Raw genomic sequence first — 10302 nt, 5'->3', positions numbered from 1 at the left:
AACCTATCTCATATGCTAAAAGGTGTTACATATCAGATCATTCGAGCCCTGCAAAGTGGGGCGAAACGTCGGACATTAAAATAGTTATAAACTATTTGTTCTTTTTTTGATCCCAACCCTGACCATCTTCTTATATATATTTGAAAAAAATATATAATTTCGTGTTTCTACTGTTGCTTTGGCAATAGTAAAATTTTATTTTATTTATGTAATAAGTTTTGATTACTACAAGGATTAATTTCGTCGGTGATAGGTGTTAAGTGATACGTGAGCCTGATCTTTTATAAATAAAAGATGATGGTCCGGGTTGCGGTCAAAAAAAGAACAAATAGTTTATAACTATTTTAATGTCCGACGATTCGCCCCACTTTGCAGGGCTTCAAGCAGGGCTGTTCAAAGCGAAAGGTTGAATGATCTTTTATAGTTTGATGCTGGAATTAGTTATAAATTAATTTTAAATGACCTGATCTTTTATAGTTTGATGCTAGAATTAGTTATTAATTAATTTTTAATGACCTAAAATAAAATAAATGGTTTTGATACAGATATATTCATAAAAAAAAAACAACTGAAATACATATATTAACTTCGTATGTATATGTCTAAATGAAACTATACTGAATGACAATAGGTCGTAATCTATTGTTTTATACAACACGTTAAGTTTATTTGTTGACGCTTTCCAGATTTACGACTGCTCAATAAAGATTGCATCCAAGCAGTAAGAGTTATTCAATAAATGCAGTTTTATAACCTATTAAAGTAAAGTACACTTTGTGTTGGCAAGAGAACTTCCAATAAAAATATTTTTATTTATTCTGAAACATGACAATGTTATGATTCCGCAATTTTCTTCAATTAGTCCACTGAAATAACAAGTTAACTTTGAAGTAATTGTGAACTAGTTTATTTTAATGGATAGTAAGCTAATTAATTCTAATGTAAAACTGGGTGCAAATTACAATTTAAAAAAGTTTACAAACCATGGTATACGTAGACCTAATATGGAGGATTTTATCGTATATTTTTACCTTTATAACCAATAACTGCTTAAGTATTACTAGTAGCTATATATCATCATTGATCTTAATATATTATAATATAATACATTCTAAAATTAACGAGTTTCTGTTTTTTCTTCTTTATCAAGTAACTCCCGAAACTGTTTTCCCATTAAAAGTTTCCACTTTTGTATATTTGTTTCTGTAAAGTCCCATCAAATTTTGTTTTATTATTTTTATGATATTGCAATCTTTTAAAATCTAATAAGCACATTATCTTAGATAATAATTAATGTTTTAAACAAGAGGAACGGTAATCTACCTAGAACTAATAGATAATTAACTATTTCATGAGTTTCTTCAATATCGGAAAAAGGCAAAGACAAAATATTCGTTCATCTTTCATTCCCTGTGCAATATCTTGAAAACTAATAACTACTAAATTAGAGTGCAGTAGGTAATATTTGAGCCCTGAAAGAACTGTAAACGTTAAATATATTTTAAATAACGAGGAACATTTGTTAATATATTTCGGCAAATATACAAATTATTATTGCTAACAAAATAGTCATTATAAACCATTTCATAGTAAATTTAATGGGCTTAATATTGAGCCCTAAACAACTAGAAACATACGCCAATTTTGTTTAGCGATTTATCAGACTTTGTACACCATCTCCAGCACAATTAAACTTAATTAAGTATAATTAAACTCTTTTCATCCACCTTTCAAACAAAATTGTGGGAACATGGTTAAGAAGCTCTGCTGCTCACACTTCTTGTTTTATTCAGAGAAATACTATAATAACAATAATCAAAAGTACTACAATACCTGTGGGTCCAACGAAATAAAAATTGAAATCTATGTATTCAATTCTTATTAAATCAAATCACCTATTTTACAAATTTTCTTCGTTTATAATAAAAGTTGTACACAATAGATCGTTTGGAGCTTAAAATTATGTATTATAGTACATTTGAGACCAATCTTTAAAATATATGAATGATACGATTGCTTTTGTAAGTGATTCTCTGCGATTGGTAGATTGGAGTTCTGTGTACTTTGACAGCCATGTCCACCCACTGCTGCTAGAATATTATCGCTAATTGATTGCCCGAGATATCCTTATTTGTCCTGTAATGAGAGTGAAACTAGAGGCCATTGGTTCCGCCATTATTGATTATGCATATCTCCCATTGTTCATTACCTCTTGAATCATTAGTTCAATTCCTGACTCACGAAGGAGTGCCTATTAACAAAATAAAATATGAGGAATAAAAAAAGGGAATAGATTACCATATTTACATATCTAATTTTTAATCATGAAAATTAATATTTAATATCAATTTTTTCCTGCAAAATGATAACAATTTAATCAATTTTGGAGAGGATTATTCAAAACATTTTTGACCGAAGACATACTTCTTTTGTTTTACCTTTTAAGCCCCACGGGTGCGTGAGGACGAAGTCATGATGGCAAATGGTTGAAGGTAGCCTCTGTTCCTGTATTCTAATAATGCATTTTAAGAGGGGGCTGAGGAAATTTGATTATTTGGGAAGGGGTAGTCTGCATTTTGTGTCTGTTAGTGATAAGGCTCACCAGGTATGTTGATTCAAATAATTTATTTATTTGTACTCAGTATGTGTCTTCCACCTTTGTGACCGTCCTGTCGGTGTCAGTGTCCTAAATAATGGGTTCGTACAGTACTGAAGGCTGTCAAAAAATTTGATGTGTCTCCTCGAGAATTTTTATTTTTAAAATACTTTATTTTAGTATGTAAGGTTTTTATTGAATTGGGAGCCCAGTTCCTTCCGAAAATTCTTAGATATATATCAAAATTATTGAATTATTGAAACATAAAGTGATGTATTTATTTAATACATTCATCGCAGTTATTGATATTTTAAACTAAAATCATATCCTTATTTTTATTTAATACGACTCTCCATGCAATCAGTATTTTAACCTTTCTTATACAATTTAAACGGAATGAAAACAAATAAATTAAAATACTTCAGATAAATATTTCTAAATTAAAATATTTAGAAAATATACAATACTTGAAAATATGTAATTGAAATATAAATAAGAAATTATTCCAATATAATATTTATATAATTAATTACACACTGATGATGTAATCACTTATGAAAATAAACTAACGATGTACATGCGCATATGTGTTTATGCATACCAATTCCAATCATTCATTAGCTTATGAAAAATTCATTAATTAAACAATAATTAGCTAATAAATGAAATAATATAGAATTGAATATATGATTGTAAATAATTAAAACATGATAAATTGTCTGTAATAGTACAAACATAGACAATCATAAACATGTATACATACAATTACAGCGTGTACAATACAATTGTGATTTCTTAAAATATTTCAATAATGTAAAAAATAATAATTAAAGGATGATATAAATACATAATAATCCTTGAATCGTTGAAGGATAGATATCATCATTATTCTCTTCTGTTTATGCCTAATGCAACTGAAGATTCGGAAAGCTCAGTACATTTAAACATTTTTAAATGTAATTTCGTAATAGGAAAAAAAAAATTTCAAAACTTGCTTTATCTCTGTTGAATATTATTCAATCATTCACATACGTCATTGAGTAAATTTTCGTCATTTTGTCTATTTGCTTTTGTGCATGGTTTCAACATGTGATACCACCATTGTGGCAAATATATTTGTACGTGATCAAGAAATAAAAAATTAAATTTCGTAGATAACATTGAAGAGCACCTAGGTGTGTAAATAGAAGGTTTTTTATATTTTCAATGAAATTGTCATAAATATAATTAAGCCACTTAGTTGTAGCATACAGTATATCTTCACCGCATCATAAACATTTTCGAGCGATAACCAGCCCACCACCACACTTTCCCTGGCTAATATACTATTAAGATATCATATGAGGGGAGGAGTTCCTTCCAGCGGGTTACCCTTGCAAAGGATTCATTCAGTTGTCCAAACTATTGGAGAGGCCGATGATCCGTCTGGACAGGAAATTTTCTTCATAAGGCTGGAAACACCCACACTATCCCTAACAATCCCTTCTCTAATGCACGATACTGCATTACTACATCCGTAAGTCGCCGACTAGAGTACGCAACCGGGCTCTCTGCCCCATCACCCTCAAGGTAGATTACGTCTATCACGGCATATTCACAGGCGTCCGTCGTAATGGTAAATCGGCTGTAGAAATCCAGAAACGACAGCAAGGGCTCCCATTGCGATGGTTTCATGCATTTCCTTATGTTGGCCTCAAAACCCAGTGTCACCTACATCCGTTTCCCTTTTTCAAAAGATTATTGATAGGGACTAAGTGTTCTACAATCTCTGGCAGAAACTTATAATATATAATAATAATATATATAATAATTCAGTGCTCCAGTACCCGCCAGGACATCTTCCTTATTGTGAGTGTTATATGCTATAAAACATTATCTACTTCTGGCCCAATATTGATTTTTCTGATGTGACAATGTCAGCCAGAACTGTCTGACCTTTTGCACGATTTCTAAGTGACTGTCCTGCATAACTCTGCAAACCCCCTTCAAATCGAGGGTACTAAATACAGTATCCTTACCCAACACTGCCTTCCAACTATATAATTCAAACTCTGCTGCATAACCTACCTTCGAATTTTGGAAAAGGACACTTTTCATCTACGGAGTTATCGTTTAATTTCTGGTAATCAACACGACATCTCTGTCCTCCCCCTCCTCGGATTTTTTCCCTACTGTTGTCTACTGTCCTTGCTGTCTACACAGGACTGTTGAAAGGTGATATACTGTCCACACTTATACACTGTGCCTATAAAGTTTCAGATCCCTCCCGTAAATGTTTCCTAAACCTAAAGTTCTATGAAGTCGCTCTATCCCTCCACGGTTCTTCGGGCATTGAGGTGCAACACAAATACCCATAGACATTTCCTTGTTGATTCTTGTATTATCAAATTCTCTCTCACTATTCGATCAAATTCTGTGGGACACACTATAGAATTTTGACCATGTCTGAAGGTTTTGTTAAACCTCCTCCGGTGACCCGTAGTATGCAAAGGCCACTCTACAGAATACATCAATGGCTGCGACTAACTTACCTTTAATTTTTTAATACGACGCCTATTAAAGAGTCTACTTATAAATTGCTGAGCGAGATGTCACGGATATCACGGAGACCCCTCACCTCCAAATATTTAAGTAGATATCCCACAGAATTGACTCATCAAAACCTCAGATAAGTATTTCACTGGATACCCTCAAGTACCAACGTTTGTATTGCATTTTATTTGGTTTATGTTTTATTTATGTTATAAAATTTATTAATTCATATATTAGGTATTTTCTGTTTTAGAGGGATCGGGGAAAAAAATGCTGAGCGACGTGTTAGCAGTAGAGATCTCCTCTTGAATTACGCGGAGTGGGGTCGATTATTTTTCGTCCCGAGATACGTCTTTAGTTTTGTGCTAAACTCGCAGTTTGGGCATTGATCTAAAAACTGCTTGCCACTTAAGGATGTTAAATTTTATTTCGTTGTGGTTCCAGTATTACTATTTAAGTACATTTTGAAAACTAAGAAATCTCTTCATTATTTAAATAATTTGTTCAGACAACATATTTGTTTAATTCTCGATTGGTAAACGTTACCATCTGCTTCTGGCGTCTGTGTCCTCCTTTCTCAGCAGATGTTTGCTGGCCATAAAATTTCCTTTCGTAAGATGTCGACTTTTGATGCTATTTAAAATGGCAAAACAGCTATATTAAAGTTATTTAAAGTATTTTTTGCTTCTGAATATTGTACAAAAAAAAATGTAGAGAAGCCATTAAATGTGATTTTCATTCCTTTATTGAAGCTCTTATTGTTTTCAGTTGTGTACTGTTAATATTCAATGTAATATGCTAATTTTTAAAAATATTAATTGAAAATCTCAAAACTTTTGGACCCTATATCAATGTTTAAAATTAATAGTTTCAAAAAGCTATATATATTTTTAATGATATTAAAAGTATTAAAAGGAAATTAATTTAGACATTTTTAAAACAAAAGAATCTATGTGTTATTTTTATCAAATGTTCACGTAGTTTTTGTCTTAAAAAAAAAAAAAGGAAATTTTACTTTAGTACATTACTGTCAAAATGGTCATTCTAGAGCATTACTTCATCTCTTTAGGATTTTGATATTTTGTTGGAGAGAGAAATTTTTGAGTCCGGTGAGGAACCTCTTTAACACTTCTTTACCGGTGTACATTGATGATAAGAAACCCCCGAAAACAAAGATGTAATAATCCTTGCCCCGAAATAAGTTGGTGCAGCCGAGATGTCCTGCTACACAATTTACATAATCTGTATTACATACAAAATTAGGTAATCTGCCTAATTTAGAAACATAAGATTTTGTCAGAAAAACTGAGTACATTGGTAAGAACGATATCGAAAAAAAGTAGCATGGAAGACTCAACAATTTTTTTTGTCTCAATTTATGTTTAGATTAATCTATATTTGAATTTTTTTGAGTCCCTCCTCCATTCAATAAAAAGGAGAGCGAGTACCAAAAACCTAGTGTGATTTCCAAATGTTAATTTGTTTATTATATGCCATAATTAAAAAAAATATATTGTCTCAGAAAGGAATTTGAAGAACTTTCTTATTAAATTTACCAGTTTTGTTGAATGGATCTTCAATGCCACAGACCACTAAATTTGATTGTTTAAAGAGCGTTTAGAAAGCAAAAGAGAAAATTGGATCATATTAATAAATACTTTGTATATGATATGTGCCATAATAATTTGTTTCATGATAACCGGACTGGCTTGGGATCATAATATAAAATGTCGGGGTAAAGAAAAAGATGTTTCAAGCCTTGACATAATGTATAACCATCCCGCCAATGTAAATCCATCACGTTTTCCAATTTTAACCAATTATTTCATGATTCTCGATTTAATTAATTGTTCTTTAAAGTCTCCACTTTCTGTTTTAAATAAATATTTCAAAGTTAAGATAATATCGTCGTTAATTCGAGGTTGAGGGTGGCTGGTGTCTCGGGAATCCTTCCCTTCAATTTTTTTGTTGTTGTGATCTTCTCATGAGAGATTGTGACATGTCGTACCACAAATCTTTTAAAGGTAAGATAAATACGGCTACTCTAAGATGATGAGAACGGGTTTCAAGTTGTTTTCCAATTTCAACCACTTTTACAATGTTGATCGATTTAACTATATAACAAATATTATTATATTATTGTAAGGTGGCAAGGCACTGTCCCCTTGGTTGACCCGCTGAGGGAAGGGGTTCAGACTCAGTCTAAACCCAAACATTCATCACTTGTAGAGGTCCCATCGCACTCATGACAACGCAGAGGGCGAGTAAGCGCCACAGTGCTCTCCTGCAAACAGAAGATCCCACAACCTACCTTAAAATGCCCTTCAGGCAATTAAAGGGTACTAATGTATATTATTGTATAAATATTCCTATTTTTGAATTATTTACTAGTGTTTTGTTAGAGAAAAAAATATTAATTATAATTAATTAAGAATATTAATATTATATTCTGTCACTACATAAATTTGAATTGTGTTCTTTCATATCTTTAAAAAAATTCTTTGTTACTACTGACCGATGCTGAACAAATCACACAACACATTACTACCTCAGCTAGCAAACCGTTTTTACTGTAATTATAAAACTTTATTTACATTATATCAACAATGTTCTTTGTTCCATATTGAGAATACTTAACAGTACGCTTAATTCTTATTCTTACATTAACTTCTTAAGTGACATTCCTAGCACACAATTGGTACCTATTATTATTATGCTGTTTTGTTTTATACTAAACTATAAAATGTTGTTTTTCTATCAGTTAATCGACAATAATTTCAAGGCCGGTATGTACATGTGTTGCAAGCGTTGTGGTGCAATCGGGCTGCACGCGTTCGGTTATTACCGTAAGGTTCGAGTTTCAAGTCCATCCAACAATGTTGTTAAGTTAAAATGTTCTCAATATTTAAAAAAAAAAAGATTAAATTTAGAAAAATAACTTACTCAACAGATCGGCTTTAATATTAATAATGAAATTCTGAGAAACTTAAAAATAATACATATTATAAATAAATGGAATTTGGTCCGGGTGCGGTCTACTGACAAGAATATATGGTAAATGAAGTTTCCATTACAGCTTTATTGCCTGCCTTCATTAAGGAATATAAATTGGTATAATCACTTTCTGTGTAGGTGTTATAATCTATGTTAAATAGAAGTTTCTTAATACAGAAGCATATTCAGCCTTAGTTGGATTCAATATATACAAAATCTTATTGTAAGTTGCTAAGAGAAAAAGTGATTGACTACAGATAGTGCGGTGTAGTATTTGTAATAACATAAACATGATAACATGGCAAAAGGAGTTTTGGCAACTAAATTTTCTCCTCAAGAAAAATTAGTTAACTTTGCCAGGATATAAACAAGAAGCACAATGATGGCCAAACTATATTTCAAGCATGTTCCAAGATCAAGAATCAACTGTTTAAAGATAGTATAGGGACGCAGTAGCAGTGTGAGTTTAGATGCCACTCGCAACATGAATTTGCCGCGATGTAGGTTCGATTCCGGTCTGGGCGGGTTGACTATATCGTGGTATCACGGAATGAAAATTCGATCCTCCTATTCTGGTTAGTATAGGTTTGCTACCTATAAGATAACTCCCCCCTATGTCAGAAATGCCCAGATAGAAGTTTTTAAAAAATGTTTAAACTCCCCCCCCCTCCCTCCCGAGCATGAATAAAGTGGGAGAAAATGAAATAATAGAATGTCAAGCGAACGTTGTACAAAATTAATTCTATTAATCAATACAAAGAAGTTGCTGCTGAAAACAAAAATATGTTACCAACGTTCCAGGCTAAGTAATTAATTACCAGAGTTTTGCTGTTTTGGAATAATTCACTAAGTTTCGATGCCTGTTATTTTAACAATATAGTAATATTGTACAAATCAATAAATGTTGCGTTTACATATATAGTTGTAAAATATACTTTTATAAAACATCTAAGATAAACAATTGCTTTATGGAACAGGTAGGATGTATATATGTATATAGGATATATGTTCTATGTTCCATATTGTGATTCTTGAAAATCATCTATTTTGGTGATGGCTTTAGTGACATACGACTAGAGACCACGTGAGGAGATGGTATATCTTAAAGATTAGTGCAAGAATAAAAAAAAAACTTCGGCTTCACTCCACACCTCAATAGGATGGACGATTATTGGAAATAGGAAAATTTTGATGAGCCTGTTTTGAGAATTGAATACCCTGGAAATATATGTTTTTCTGAAAATTTTCTACAATATTCTTCATATTGTATTGTTCACAATATGTACATATTCCAAAACCAAATCATTGGCCTAAAAATTTGCAAAAAGTTAGAAAAGGTTTATGTTCCAGTTAATAAGTTACATGAGTGTTTGTAGTGAATGTAGAATCATACATTTATTCATTATAACTGTATGAGCTCTATGGACTTTTTATTCAAGAATCAAAGTTGATGGAAAGAGCTCTTTCCCTGATCCCTCAGTGGACGGATTTGGTGAATTTTAAAATGTTATGTTATTGTGAGAGCTTCACTGATCTCTCATAGTTAATTTCAACTTTTTTGGATTCTTTACGGAGATCTCAACTTTTGTGTTAACTCACCACTGAAAATTGCCGCTTGTATAAAATTCATACATAAAAAGAAAGGCCTAAGACAATGTGTCGAGTTCCTTTTATTCCAGATGTTGATATGTATTAACATGTACGGTGTACACATACTGTTGATACGATAATGGAGAAGAAACTTCTGAGTAATTGTTTTACCATATATTCTTGTCAGTTGACACTTACAGTAGATACTAGCCTGTACAGGTATAATATATTTAAACCTATAAAAGCATAGCAGTGTCATTGAGTTGCATATATGTAGTAGCCATGTAGGAGCTGGTGCTGTAAGGACAGGTTGGGAACCTTGACACCCTAACACATAATAATATCTTAGGTCAGATCAGGTACCGCTCTTCATAAAGCTACTGTCTAGCCTGTCTTCGTTGGCCTTCGACGGTCCCAGAAGTTTGGAGTACCGTTGGTTAAGTCATATGCTAGAGATATTAAGATGTTAAAGATTATAGAAGTCAGCATTATGGAAAATTTATTGGATCTTACTTTTATATTCTATAGATATCAATTTTTTTAAATTCAATACGTACTGATAACATTATAAAATAATAACTATGTATAGA

At 31.9% G+C, this 10302-nt stretch overlaps 2 long non-coding RNA genes across 2 annotated transcripts in view; one reads left to right on the top strand and one right to left on the bottom strand.

Moving 5' to 3' along the window:
• The window catches only part of LOC136795670 (uncharacterized), a 115894-nt gene that overhangs the window by 37478 nt on the left and 68114 nt on the right, over positions 1-10302 (top strand). The gene's annotated exons all lie outside the window — the stretch shown is intronic.
• LOC106691558 (uncharacterized) lies at positions 1769-3550 on the bottom strand. Its single transcript, XR_001344808.2, has 2 exons — positions 3444-3550; positions 1769-2251 (listed from the first exon to the last, which is right to left on the bottom strand). It is a non-coding gene; the product is annotated as an uncharacterized lncRNA (long non-coding RNA).

This window comes from Halyomorpha halys, unplaced genomic scaffold (assembly GCF_000696795.3).
Source record: "Halyomorpha halys isolate HHAL.00 unplaced genomic scaffold, Hhal_1.1 Scaffold52.1, whole genome shotgun sequence".
In the NCBI taxonomy this organism is placed as follows: domain Eukaryota; kingdom Metazoa; phylum Arthropoda; class Insecta; order Hemiptera; family Pentatomidae; genus Halyomorpha; species Halyomorpha halys.
Note: the sequence above shows the minus strand (reverse complement) of the source record. Positions and strands in the feature narration are given on the sequence as shown.